This window comes from Larus michahellis, chromosome 9 (genome assembly GCF_964199755.1).
Source record: "Larus michahellis chromosome 9, bLarMic1.1, whole genome shotgun sequence".
Lineage (NCBI taxonomy): Eukaryota > Metazoa > Chordata > Aves > Charadriiformes > Laridae > Larus > Larus michahellis.
Genome location: NC_133904.1, coordinates 39,409,017 through 39,423,946, shown reverse-complemented (window position 1 = coordinate 39,423,946; position 14,930 = coordinate 39,409,017). Strand labels below are relative to the sequence as shown.

The 14,930-nt window shown below is 40.3% G+C and overlaps 1 protein-coding gene across 7 annotated transcripts in view; it reads right to left on the bottom strand.

The window, feature by feature from the left end:
* The window catches only part of TENM1 (teneurin transmembrane protein 1), a 995,213-nt gene that overhangs the window by 325,831 nt on the left and 654,452 nt on the right, over window positions 1–14,930 (bottom strand). For 4 of the 7 annotated variants that reach the window (XM_074599875.1, XM_074599881.1, XM_074599880.1 and 1 more), the window contains exon 1: window positions 8,832–10,715. The exons of the other annotated variants lie outside the window; for them this stretch is intronic. The gene's annotated coding sequence lies outside the window, so the exon portion shown is untranslated. Of the gene's footprint in view, window positions 1–8,831; window positions 10,716–14,930 lie in introns of those variants that run through there. 7 annotated transcript variants of the gene reach the window in all.

The window sequence follows — 14,930 nt, the reverse complement described above, 5'->3', positions numbered from 1 at the left end:
ATCTTGGAAAATTTAAAGTTCGTACATTGGGATTATAATTGAACTTTAAAGGTGAGCAAAGCAAAGGTAGGAAAGCAAACGCTGCATCTCCCTTTCGTAACCTGCAGAAAAGGTGCAAAAGTATTACAGTGCTTCATACATTTACCACTTCAAAACAGTAAAAAAGCTAAACAGAACAGCGACCACTATATATAAAATTGCTTGCACCAATCTTTGCTGAACTACAGCCTGACTTTATCTTATTTTCACAAATTTCAGAGGGAGAAAATCCTGTAACTCAAATCAGTGGGATTAGGACCAGGCCTTTAGAGAGAAAGCAAAATTATATTAAAGTCTGTTTGGTCTCGCGAAAACAAACTGGTTTCAGTTGTTCATTATTTCAAGGGCAGTATTTCAAAACAAAAAAGTAGACTTAAAAAAAACCCCAAAACTCACTCTCAACGATTCAGTCGTACAGCAAAAAAATATGGTACAGAATACAGAAGCACTGGCTTTTTCTTTATTCTTTACTGTAATGATCAACAATTTCACAGTAATAAGTCATTTTAAAATATTTTTAGGATTACAGTATATCCAACTCCTAAGTCTTCTGTGATTGGCTTCAGTTAGTTAGGTCCTGGGCAGCTTAGAAACGTTTACTTGAAGATAACTGTTGTGATGCTGATTTACAAACTATAGCTTGCTACAGTTACATTAGATTACCACAAACGGGTTACCACGCACTAGATGTGGCAACAGCTTGTGTACATACATATAAAGGCAGTAAATACATTTTGTACTAAGAATAAAACACTTATCTTCATTTCAAAGCTGCATTGTGTGCTATCGCAAAATAGAGAGGGGAGTCTAAGCTGGGCAATCTTTTAGCTGAATGCTTTCATCACTAAATAATGCTGTTTGGCACTGATAAAAAGAAAAATCTGTAAATTTTGACAGAACTTGGCAATTTGTTTCATTCTTTTTTCATGTCAAAATAATGTTTCTTCTTTAGAAATGGGCTAAGAGAAATCTAAAAAAATACTTTATAATTTTTCATTTTACATCACTCAATGTAGTATTTCTTAGTCACAATTTCTTCTTAATTTGCTCATGAAATAAATTTTAAGTCATTCCTGGTTTCATTTCTGATCCCAATTCTAAGACAAAGAGATGGCATTAGACACAGGATACCCAATCCACCTGTCTCTCTCCATAAGGTCTTTAAAGATGGACCATATTCGCATTCTATAGAGAAGGCATCAGTAACAAAGCACACAAAACAAAACAGAAAAAAAAAAAAAGAGAGAAAATGAGGCATCTTTCCCTAGTTTCACCATATGGACTGAACAGTTATATTTCTCTGACCTGGAGTTAAGTGCATAAGATAAGCTTTACTTGATTTCTATCACTTATTTTTATTTAAAAACAAAACAAAAACCACCATAAAACCAAAAAAAGCCTGAAGCTTCCATGTTTACCAGAAAAAAAAAATAAAAAAAAATTGCCAAGCAAAACACCCAACATAACTCAATTACTAACAGCACTGACCATGTTGGTGTATTATCTAAATGAAGTCTCAAAATAGCAATACAGTAATTTATGGTAGTCTCTCATGTACATTACAGGTTTGCATTTGGGAATGGTAACATCAACATATAAAACAATTTCTCATGGTCTGTAGCTGCTACTCTTGAAAGCTTAATATGAATTGCTCAAAGTAGTTCCATACAGCTTTGTAATGACAAAATACAATTTTGTAACTCATAGCCAAGTACAAAAATATTATTAACCAAATATGAACAACATTAAAACGCCATTTCTTCTTATTATTGACTACTTATCAACTGACAACTTAGTCTGTTGAAATTAAAACAATTGGTATATTTTATGGTGATCGCTAAAGCTGCTGACCATAAGTAAATTATTATGCCCTATAGACTTACAAGTCTCTTAATCTAAGCAGACAATTTAACTTAACATTTCTAAAGGCAACGTAACTGTAAACAAAGTGTGCTAATGAAACACTAAAAGGCTGCACGATTAAATTATACTTGAGTACGTTTCTGTTAACTCTTCCCTCCAGTATGTCAAACAAAAAAGTTGCTTATTACTAAGATTTACTCTTCTATTCTTTAAAGACATTTACTCCATGGTCACTCTGATTTATTGAAATATATGGAATTTATGGAAATCCACCATACAGCTAATGGGTTTATAAACCTCCAAGTATTATAACACTGTAATGACATTGTAATAGAAGTTAGCTCTCACGTTCTAGCAAACATGCATGAAAATGCATTGCGCAGATAAGGAGCACCACCATTTGCAGACACCAATCATTTGGACAAATGCAAGAGGCATCTTTTACAACAATACACACAATAAGTTTTGCAGACATGCTGTACCTAAGACAGTTCCCTAAAACCTTCAATGACCAAAATTCTATTTGGTACAAAAAAACCCAGGACATCTTTGCTGATAAAAGTAGCTAGCCTGTATGCTGTAAAAATTCATCTTGTCCTAGGCTAAGAAAGATCCAGGTGCAAACTCTGACTATAAAGTTTTTCTTTCGTAACTACCTACCTACCTATATTACAAGGAGAAGAAGAAAGAAGAAGAAACAATACCAGTCACTACGCCTACAAACAGATCTTTGTCACTTAAAAACGGTTAATAATACAAACATAAACAACAAAATATATTAAGACATGCATTTAAATGTTATGTTACTAGTTGAGGGCATAGCGTGGGCTCTACATCAAAGAGAATGATTTGTATTTTACAGAGGTGGGAAAGAATTTTCTTGTAGCAGCTGAAGTACTAATGAAAACAAGAGGGAACGGGAAATAAAGACTGAAGTTCGCAAAACCATAGAGTTCTCAATTCAAGCTAAACTAATGTTAGAGAACCCAGAACGTGACACTTCCCCAGTAAAAAATGCAATAAGGGAGGAAAGAGATGTTGGAGAAAGGCTTACCTCTGGGAGAGAGTATAAGGGGAGGCTGGTGATGGGTAAGACCAAAGTTGTGAAAAAGCAGCTGAAAGCAGAACTGCATGGATTTCAATTCGCTGGACTTCACGAAATAGAAGGGCTCAACAACATGATGATACAGAGCTCTGCAGAAAAGCAGACAAAATTTTGGATGAATTAGGAGCTCTGAGAAAAGAGCTGGGGAAGAAACTAAGGAAAATGAAAAGAAATTGAAGTCAGCTCATAGCTACATCTATAACCTGGATGTATAGAAGGTGAGGGGTATTTGGTTGTTATGGTTTATAAAGCACATCAGGTGGCTATGAAAGAATAAGACCCGTAAGCATGGTTCTCAAATGTTCTGAGCAGGAAGGGCTAATAACTGTGCAAAAATGGGAGTAAGAGGAACAGGAAAAACTGGTGAACAGGGCAGAGAATGAAGTCAAAAAACCACAGCAGTAGTTCAGAGCAAGAAATAATTTGGTGATAAAGGGCCACCAGAAGTACCTGTCTATAGGAAAGCAGTATGGCTTTCAAAAGTGGGAAAGGCTCTGTGGTTAGTGGTACACACGTGGAAGACAGAATTTGAAAGAGGAAATTTTTACATGAAGAATAATAGATATTCCTGCTGAGGATAGCTTACAGGAATAAGTAGGAAGGCTTTTATTCAGACCATCAGGAAGCAATGCTTCTTCTGCATTAATTTATTTCCCAGTGATACGTCGCCAGTCCAGTAGTTGGCTAGTGTCTTGTGTAAGAAATTAACTCAGAAATAAAATGGGCCACACAGCTAAATCAGAAAAATCATATCGCACATCAAAGTAGTTGAAAAAGAAAGCATCTTCTAGAACAAAAATATGTTATAAGAAACGTAGTTTACTTACTTGCTTTTAAAAAAAGATATCTGTTGTTCCAGATAAGCAACACAACCTCCATGAATCTTTCTTACTCCACAAAAATGGAATAAGAAAGTCTCACTCCTCCAACCAGTATGTGAAAGCCCCACCATACTCCCCATTCCGCTGTTGGCTGCTACCTGCTTTTGGAACCAATTTCCATAGGATCAGAGCACTGGTAAGAGGAAACACAGCTGAAGACAGGTAACGATCTCCCAGATTTGTATTCTCTATCCAGTACAACAGTCCACCACCCAATGAGTGGAACTTGTGAGTTCCATTTCTTGAAGTTCTTCTATTAGATAACTGAAAACTTCAGTTTACAATAATTAACACCTTGATTTATCAGAAGAAAAACTAAAGTAATGGTATTATTTAATTGAAGTACCCTTAAAAGGAATGGTCAAGTTATTGATACCCTACTCAAAGTAAAGCTAAGGAAGTCACATTCGTATATGCCATCTAAGAATCTTTACCCCTAAACCACTCCGTTCTCGCTAAGTTTCTGTAGTTAATATGACCAAAGACAAAACGCTTTGGCAGATCAGGCAAATATACCACACACACACACCGCCACCAGTATTTCATTAATGACAACTTAAGCCCCAAGAGATGTCTCTTTTAGTGGATGTTTCTTTAAAAGTTGCTTTGATACAAAGCTCACTCCTCTACAACTCCAACATCACGTAGCAGTCTATGATCATTCATATGAACAAAATTATGCATAAACCAATTATCCCTTAGAGTAGAAAATGATGCACGAACAACTACACGAAAATGTCATCCAAAATAGCATTCCAAATCTACCTGCAGTCCTGAAACAGAGTTACAGAAAGGACAATTTCCTTACAACCCTTTTCAGATCTAAATCCCGACATTTCAATAATGGAAATATTAATTCTTCAAAATATGTCAAAATGTTTTAAGTTATTTAAGATTGAAGTCTCTATAGATAAAAAGAGATGTACAGGTAAGACACAGACACTGTATAAAAGCAGAACTTCATACATAAAACCCCAAGTACCTTGCCTAAAAAGGAAAAAAAAAGAGGAAAAAAAAAAAAAGAGTTTATGGACTCTTCATAACCCTTAGCAAACATCTGTCTGTATTCAGGAAAACAAACAAACCAAAACACCAAAAATGCCAACAGCCTACAGGCAAACCTGACAAATACATCTATAATTTGGACTGAGCAGTACTGTCTACTTAAAAGAGGCTCTGAACTGGAAGAGTGCAGTAATTGCCCATTAAGGCTATAGAAAATAAGCACTGCTGAATGAAGGCTTCCCAAGCAACAAGCCAGTGCTAAGCCCAATTCAATACAGTCGTTTTAATTTCAATATACTTATAGACAACACATTTAACTAGAAGCAATCTTTTTCCCTCCAATCTTACGCTATTTGTTTTCTAAAACTCAGAAATAAGAATTCTGTGCTAGAAAGTAGAAAAAAATACAATAGCCTCACATAGTAGCTTCAGCCAAGGAGAATAATATCAAAATATATGATTTTTGTTCTTTTAAATAGAGAAATTCAAATAAAACAGTTTTCTGCAACAGAGTGAAAACAAAGAAGGAATACTTATTTTCAATAATAGATTCAATATACTGAAGTTCAAATTTGTAATAGAGAAATATTAAAAAAAACAAAACAAGTAGCTTAAGTATCTTTTAAACTGCTCTCAGAACATAAATATTCTGTTAAAACAATAAATACAGCAGGAAAGAAACTGACTTGTTTTCTCAGTATAGATTAGTCCACTGGATATTTAGTAAGTTTCTGGATATCCTCAATATTTTACTGAAAGAACTTTTAGAAAGAGCCAGGGTCTCATTAGAAAACCCTACTTATATTCATGATTTTAATGTATATGTTTCTATAAGTCATAAAAGACAGTCATAACCTATCCTGTTCTTAAGACCTCTGAGACTCTACAAAGAGAGAGACCACCACCAAGACTGCTGTGCATTTTCAGTTTTATTTGGCCCTAAATATATTGTCAGAGGACTGACAACTGACAAAGTAACACCTCAGTAGAACGTTACCTATTAGCAAGACATAGCCGGTACAACTGAACTCTCTTTGACTTGATGCTTTTTACAGTTATACAGTGTTGAACATTAACTCAGTTGTGCTGAAACTGTGAAATGTAATCAACAGACAAATCTAGATGAGCACGTAGCAGACAAGAAAACAAAAACTCCTGAATTTCAGACATAGCGCCACCACCAATTTAATGTTTGGTCTCTAAGACATTTTAAACTGTAGTCCCGCTACAGTAATTGTGAGATACTGCCAGTCATTGTGATTGAAGCAAAGAAGAGGCACACTGTTCTCCCAATCTGTAAAATGGGAACAAAAAAATATTCCTGACCAAATGGAGAGGACTGTTTTTCCACTATCAAAGCCCTGAGATAATGATAAATTAAGCAGCATTATTCTTCTTACATTTTTCAGATTAAGATCACTTAAAAATTAAATTCATACCATTTAGACCTCATGAATCACATTGAGATAGTGTCCTGCCTGCTCCAATTAATATCAATACCAATTCTCAGAATTTCCTACCCCAATGAAAAGAAGAAAGTGTATACTTACCTTTTCCTAAGCCATTACCGCAGAGCAAAAATGTTGCGTATCTTCATACACACGACTACATACACGTGTGTAAGCAACCATGTAATTTCTTCAATTTTAAAACCTATCATTTTAAACTGTGATGCCACATGAAATGAGTAATAATAGATCTCCTTTGCTACATCTTTTTTCACACAACACCACTTTTCTAGAACTCTGAATACATTTCAATGGCTTTTTTTATATGTAAGCCATCAATACAATATGTTCATTTGCTTCCACATCTGACTACTTGATATGTTAAGAGTAATAATTTGCATTCCCACATTCTTAAGAGTTGCTTTTAATAAGAATTTTCTATTTTTTGATTTATGCGTATCATTTAAATATTTAAAATTTGGCAAATGGAAGGCACTTTTCTCTTTAAAAGAAAATATTTTTACTTAAGTATTTGAAATGTGGTTTTCTTGTTTATTTTTGAGGATTAGACATTCATACAACAAAACCTATTGTGAATGTGTTATTCAGAAAATTTCTAATCATTCCTCAAAAGAAAACAAAAGAAAAAAAGGCAACACCCACAAAGGTTCCTAAATCCCCAAACTATTAAAAGATTTGAGTTCTTGAAAGAAGCCAAAACCCTCAAAACGCACACTTGCATTAAAAATACATTAACAACTTCTGATGATTTTATATTATTGATATATGTTATCTATAGGGAAAACAGCAATTAGTTTATTAACAACCTGTATCTCATCTGAGGAGAAGTATTGTGAAATTAGCCCACAGCATTACAAGTCATGCATAAAATAAGCTTTGGAAAGAAACTATGGACAGGAAAGAAGGAAAACTATTGGGCTGGGTCTCACCTTCTGATGGATAGCTCTTTCCCTGCCACAATGTATCTTGCTATTTGTGATTCACAAATTGTTCTCTACAACACCAGGAATTCCATACTTCAAATATCAAATTGCTCTATGTTACGCTTCACAATTAACAGCCAAAACACAAGCACCAGGAGCCGTAGGCTTTTGTTACTGCAAAAACATTTAGAGATACAGTAGATGTTTGTGATGCTTGCCCCACCACATGGACAGCTGGTATTTATTTCCATAGTACATTGTATCTGACTCGTTAATTATCACGGAAGCATCAGCACAATCAAGATTGGTATCTACGACCATTGGATATTATGAACACAATCAATGAAAGACAATCACTAAGATAGTTACTACACAGTCTGAAAAGGGAGCACGTATTTAAACCAAAGAAGGTGGGTGGGAGAAGTTCTTGCTTTTCATTTGAAAATTAGAACATGTAAACCCCACATCTACTAAGGGAAACGTGTTGACATGTAACACAGTAAGATCACACAGTTAATACTCAACAAGCAGTGACCTCTCTTCGTACCACAATCATATCAATAGGCAGGCTCAGCATTCATCAACCAAGCCTAAAGCGCCAGTCACGAGCTACAGCTGTAAGGTATTTAGGGGGAAAAAAAAAAACAGTTGAAAGCAGCAGAAGCAGAACAGTATAACGACTAAATATGTGCCTTGCCTAAAACTAGAGATTACCAGATCCTACAGACAGCAGGAGGGAAACATCCTAAATATGGGTTTAACAGATTATGCCTGAGAATCGGTCAGAAACAAGGCAGCCCCCATCCGCCAGCGGGGAGCGAGCGCGGAGCCGCTGCCCCGGCCGAGCCCCCTCACCCCTGCGCGCACCGCGGATGCGGCTTTTCACCTGAGCGGCCCCAGCTCTTCCGCAACGCCAAGCGCGGAGCCGCATCCCAGCGCCCCGCGGGGGCGGCCCCCGGCAGCGCGCCCCGCCTTTCCCCTCCGCCGCACCCCGCGGAGAGCCGCGGACACCAGCCGCCGCCCCGTTTCGCCTCAGCGGCGTGTACGGGAAGCAGCTGCCGCCCGGGGCAAGAGCATCCCCGGCCGGGCGGGCAGAGCCCCGCGCCGCCCCGACCCACCCCGTCCGCTCGCCGCAACCGCGGGCGAAGGAGACCCCCTATAGGCGTGAGGCGAGCGGACGCCTCAGCCCTGTGTGCGGTTACCTACACGGCATCGCTGCTGGGCGACGGCAGCGGCTCCCGCAGCGGCACAGCCAGCCCGCGCGCTGCCCGCGCTCCTCCGCGCAGCCACGCGCCTGCCGGCACCCTCCGCCCGCAGGGCTCCCCCCACCTCACAGCGCACATGCAGCCGCACGCCCACACCCAGGGGCGTCCACAAAAAAAAAAAAAGCCTCTGAGAGCGCCCGGTGGTTCCCGCTCCGGCGGGGCAGGGGACCCCCAGCGGGGCCGGGCACCCCACCTTCGCCGCCCCGGCGCGGCCGCCGCCCCCCGCGAGAGGCGAAGTTCGGGCGCCCGCGGCGCCGCTCCCGCCTCCCCGGCAAACTTACCGAGCGCGGCCACGGGCTGAACTTTCAGCAGCGCCCTGCCTCAGCCCCGCCGACAGCTTCTCCCATCGCCTCTAGGTGCGGTGCCCGCGCCCCGCTCCCCGGCGGCTGCGGCGCGGGCCGATATAAATCCACATCGCCGCTGCCGGCGCCTAGCGACTCCCCCGCAGCCCGCCCCGGGCCCTCCGCCCCGCTGAGGGGACGGCGCCGGCTCCGGCTCCTGCCACCGGACCGCAGCTCACGGCAGCGGCGCGTCAGGCTGTGAGAAGCCCGGGCGCGAAGGCAAGCGGCGCCGGGCTCGGCGTAGCCCCGCCGCTGCTGCCGGTGCCGCTCCTCCCCGGCGGGTGTACTGTCAGCGGCGCCGCTCGCTCTCAGGGTGGGTTTTTTTTTCTTTTTTTTTTTTTTTTTTTTTTTCCCCCTTTTCGGCTCCGTGGCTGTTAATGAGCATGCCCGGGAGATCTGCGCAGGCGCGTTACTGGCCGCCGCGCCTCAAGTCGCTTCGCGCCGGCCACCGCCGCGGGCTGTGAGGGGAGAAGCTGAGGGGGTCGCGGAGCCGGGGCGAGGCGGGCAGGGCGGCCCCTCGGCGGGAGCAGAGGGAGGGCGGCGGAGACCCAGCTGTCTGCCGAGGAGCTCTGGGCAGAGGCAGAGAAGTAGCCGGGGAGGTGTAGGCGGCTGCCCCCGTCTGAGGGAGAGGAGCTGCCCCGGCCCCGCGGGGACGGGCCCTCGGCGCCTTCTCCACCTGCGGGGGAGAGGGAAACCCGTTTACCGTTTGGAAATAAGGCAGAGCACCGCTCTCTAAGTAATTTACCTTGCCGAGGAAGTAAGACTGATAGTGGAATCAAGGCTTGGGAGACAGCTGTTGATTTACGGGTGGTGCTTGTACCGCACTCCTTATTAACGTGAGGATCTCCTATTATGGCCACCTCCGTTAACAGTCCTGGGGCTTGGTGCAGGGGAACTCGGTCTCCTGGTGATGAGCTTTATAATTTCATCGTTTATATGCTGTGTATCCTCAAGAGGACATACAAAGGCATGAGGGTGATTACAACCTGCTTTTTCATAACAGCTAAATCTGCATCTGCAGTTATTTGTAAAGATCTTATTGTGCTAAAGAATCCAAGGAAGTGGGAAAGGTGCTCATCACTGTGTCTCCATCCTCGTTCCAGTTTACATGCATATGTATATATCCGCCCCTTCCTTAAAATCACTGTGGTTATTTTCATTATTTAGCCTGTGCATTCACCAACAGGAATGCACTGGAAAAAACATGTAATTCACAATTCCTGTTATTTCTTTGCATGTTTCTACATAGACCACCTAAAGTAGAGTTTCTCTTTTTGCTCTGTATGATGCCGCAGGACATATTTAATTTGGACAGTTAGTTTATGCTGTCTACTTAAGTATTTGGGAAAAGCACATCTTGAAGAAACAAAAACATTTTAAGAACTGTCTCTTAAGAGAAATTATAGTTTTGTCTATATAATGTCTTGCAGTGCATAAATAAAAAAAATAAATTAGGTAAGGCCATCAGTGATTCTAATATAGTGCTGCTAATACGTAACTCTTGTGTCATTTTTAACATCTGCTCTTGGAGACAACCCTGCCCTGAGCTTGCTCTATCAGAAATAAAAGTCAGGTGCCCATGAGAAATCTGAGTAATTTTTTCTTGGTTCTTCAGGTAAAAACACTTACAGGATAGGGATTTGATATTCAAAATTATTTCCTGCCAATGTGATCGGTTTGTAGGGCGCAAAGGAAAAAAGAAAATTCCTCACTGAACCGCACTGCAAAGGTGATGAAGGAACTGGCACAAAATACAACTCCTTTTCCAAAATGTGTATATTAGTATGAAGCAATAGAGATGTGTCTCCCCAGTTTATGTAGGCTGCAACCCAATTCTGAAAAAAGTTGTGAGGTTTTACTAATTCCATAGCCAGCCTCTTTGAAAAACAAAGGATGGGAAGATGAGCAGAGGGATGAGGAACCAGAAAGGCGATAAAGTTTTCGAACATAGCATCAAAATTGCTGTTTACATGAATGGTAAAGTACTGACTTTGTATCTTCCTTTATAGACCTTAGGTATTTATTTTCTTTCTAGTCTACAGTTCTAAAGACGCAAGTTTAAGATGAAGAACCTTGGTCTAGGTTCTTCAGAATGAAATCTCCTTTCAGCAATACTCCGGAAATCTAAATCTGCCTCTCCCTGAAGAAAGCACAGCTGTACAAACTCTGAGGTAAATATAGAGTCCTTTAGGAAGTCCATTCTGTATTCTTTGGATTAAACGCATTCTATGCAGCAGAAAGAGTCTTGAACTACTGGCTATACGCTACTTTCTTAGCAAGGCCAGAAGTAACAAACCAAAGCCATTTCTCATGAATCTTGAAGCCATTAAACTAACCTCACCATGAACTGAATCTAAAAATCAATTACTTTAAGTCAGAACAGTCCTCTCCCAAAAGTTTGTCTCAAATGTCTGTGACTTAGTTCTGGTAGGTGGAATAATTCTTCAGCAGTATAGATCAGTCACGAACTATTCTGAGCCTAGAGTAAAGAGTAAATGTTCCTTCCCAGGAGACACAGTTGTTTTGGTTTCTTCTCTCTCTGGATAGACTTTAACATTTGCTTTTCATTAACACAAAAATTAGATAGCACGGGTTGAACACGGAAATAGTTCAAAACCAAAAAAAGAAAAAGGTGTAGAATAAAGTTGATGTGTTAGTCACAGAAACATAAACCAAGGTAGCCAACCAGTCTAGATTCCAGGTTGTAAGATACTATTATAATCAAGTAAATATTGCCCTGCTATTAGCAGACAAAGATCACACATTATTCTTAATGCTTCTGTTTGGAATGCTATGGAATTGCCTATTGTTGTCATTAACATATAGTGGTCATAAAAGGATGGTAGCCTCATCAAGGGAAGACATAAAAAGGTAACCAGTGGAGATGGACATTCGATCCTACCTTTGTCTATTCAGCCACTGCTGAGATAAATGAGCCAAAGTTGATAAACTCAGCAGTGGAAAATTGTTGCCAGATATCAAGCAGAGTATCTGGTATATATGGTAATTTCAGATACCCGTGGAGTGCTCCCTAGGGAGTTGGGGTTAGGGAAACCAAAAAGGTCTGCTTGCAGTACTGTGCAGGTAATACATATTAGTCCATGAGAAAGATACATTGGAAGGTGTGAAACTTCAGGTATATTATATGCATACTCAACACAACTATGAGCAGATTCCAATGCGAGACAAGACCCATTAGATAATGGGAGTGTCTCTTAGAGGAAATACCCCAGTAGAAGGAACATATACAGATTTTTCGAAGAATCAGAACAAAGATTTTTATAATTGGTAACAAGAGCCCTTAAGCACATAAAACCTAAATGTACCAAATAGCAGAAGCGCATTGAGCAAAACAGATTCTGACCCTCAGATTTCTCAAACAAGAATGTTAAACTGGCTTAGAAGAAAGCGATAGGTAAAATATTGCTAGATATGCTGATGCCAAATGGAATTTTCTTGAGTGAAAACACATGCGGGTTTGTATAGCATTGCAGGTCCCTGCACTAAAGATTTTGTCTGTAAGTGGCAAAGGGTAGTATCTCTAGCGCACAGGTGCAATACTCGTCACTGCAGTACTGATGCTAAGGACTTGCTTGACACCTTTTGGCTAGCTCAAGTTCAGAAGAGCCTCCTGAGCGATTCGTTGTCTTGTCTTTAACTGGTAACGGAGTCATGCTGAAGCAATGGTTTTAAATTATCCTCATGCCTCCTGTGGGAATAGAGATCGTTGCCTGCATTGCAACAATCTCTGGTGAGACCTGAGGCACAGCTGCTGGTCTCACTGCTGAGTAGGATCTTTTCGACCCACCTGGGGTAGGATATCACCACAGTCACTGGAGTTCTGTCAGCCTGTGCTTCCGAGAATGATGCTGAAACTTTCTCTTTTTGCCTCTTATTCTTTGGATCAGATGAAGTCCTCAAAAACTTCTCCAAAATTTTGGGGAATTTTCCTAGTTTACAAGACTGCTGGACAACTGTAAGATAGGATAAGATACTTCCCTAAATAACTGAAGTGGTTGTTTTGCGTGCCATTTATGGAAATTACTCCTTCATACAGTTAACAGGCTTCAAAACACAGAGGCAGGAAATCAGCCAGTGCTGACTGTGCTATCTAACATTGTTTGAAATACAAGACAAGGGTTGACTTGTTTGCTTTGGTCTTTTCAACAGACTAACAGAAAACTATTTCAAAAAGGAGATGAACTATTTACAGTAAATCCCTTAATACTAGTAGGAAACTACCCAAATATGAAGGGCACTGAGATCCCAGCTGTACGCCAGGAAGTGGCAGAAGGGACTGAGTAGCACTAATAACATTGCCCTGCCCCTCGTGTAACAGGCAAAAAAGTTGTAAGGACATTTGAGACATTGTCAAACTCCAAAAGGACACTGTTGGGGAAGTTCTTATTGTGTACATCAACATGGGATCCCAACCATACTCCAAACAGTTACATTATTTTTTAAATCCAGCTATTTATACTTGATAAAACTAATGAGACCGATCCATCATTCAGAGTTGTGCACGGTGGTTTTAGAACGTTGTCATTTGTTAAAATGATACCTTACATCTGTCTAATGTAGGTGCATATGAGGTGCGAGTGTAAAATATGATCAAAATGTAACAACAAAAGTCTGGCCGTACCTGATGCATATTCACTTCGACAAGGCACAGATCATTACACAAACTGAAATGTAAAGGAGAATCAAGATCATTTTTTCAAAGTTATGAGTATATTAATGTCATTATATTTTTTTTTTCTGGTCATGTTCCTACTGAACAGAAAATTGATACATTCCACCAAAGTGACACACAGGCACAGTCTTACCCTTTAGTCTGGGAACATTCAGATTTGTAAAAGATTAGGAAGGAGAAAGTGAGGTGTGAAGCAGAAGTCAGAAGCTTTTAATTTCTGGACCAAAGGAAGAGTCCAGAAAGTACAGGAAGTTGATCTTCTATTTCCCTCTCACTGAGACGAGCTGAATTTCAAGAAGCTAGCCTAACTACGCATAGATATAGAAAACCATGTACAAAATTGCACTCCTGTATTATTACAAGCTCCTGGCAAGAACAGGTTTTGCCCCAGACTTTCTAGCAGAAACTGCACATCATGTAGTAGAGCTAAGAGAGAAGTAAGTAATTGCAGTTTCTGATGGGATATCACTTTTCAGAAATTGTACCCCCAGAACCAAGAAAATAACTAAAGAGAAATGGATATTTTTGAAAAAGAAATGAATACTCATGTATTTGGTAGTCATCTTGGTGAAAAATGTACCAGAAATAGATTTGTTTACAAAACAGTTGCTACCATGCAAAAGAATGAAGAAAGCAAGGCTGCCTTGTGCCATTTTTACAGGCTATGAAAAATAATAGAAACTTATGATACTGACTCCCTTTTTCAAGGCTCTCCATCATTGCATGATGCCTGTCTCCTTTGCTCACTTTTTAAATTTTCAAAGAAAAGACTTTCATAGTTTTTACAGTGTCATCTCTCAGGTTCAAAAAGAACTCCTGTAAATAACTGAAAATCTTCTTTCAAAATTCACCTCTAAACTATCTTTTTCAAGATGCCTACCAAAAACCTGACAATAGCTAGTCTGTTCGTGGGCTATGACCACTGCCTAGCACGCTGCCCAGAACTGCAAGCTTGCATCCTGATCCCATCTGTCCGGATGAGCCGATTATTCTAAACTTACGGTGCCAAAAAAATACGCACCTTTTTCTACAAATATGGCTCCCATGTTAATACACAATAGAGGGAACAGGAGAGTGTTGCAGTTTTAATGGCTGGAGAGGGGCGTTACTTAATTATTTGCTATCACATGAACACAAGGTGGTGCTAATGCTCCTGTCACCGGGTACTGATTCTCCACTTCCCCAGTAAGTCTTGAGTGATGGTAGCTGGTGTACCAGATACTTCATTTTCCTTAATTATAAGAAATAATATTCATTAAGATAAAAAAAAAATCGTTTAAAATTAAGCTAATTTTTGTCTTGATAAACTGAAAAAAAAATTATTTCCAATTGACATAGAGAAATAT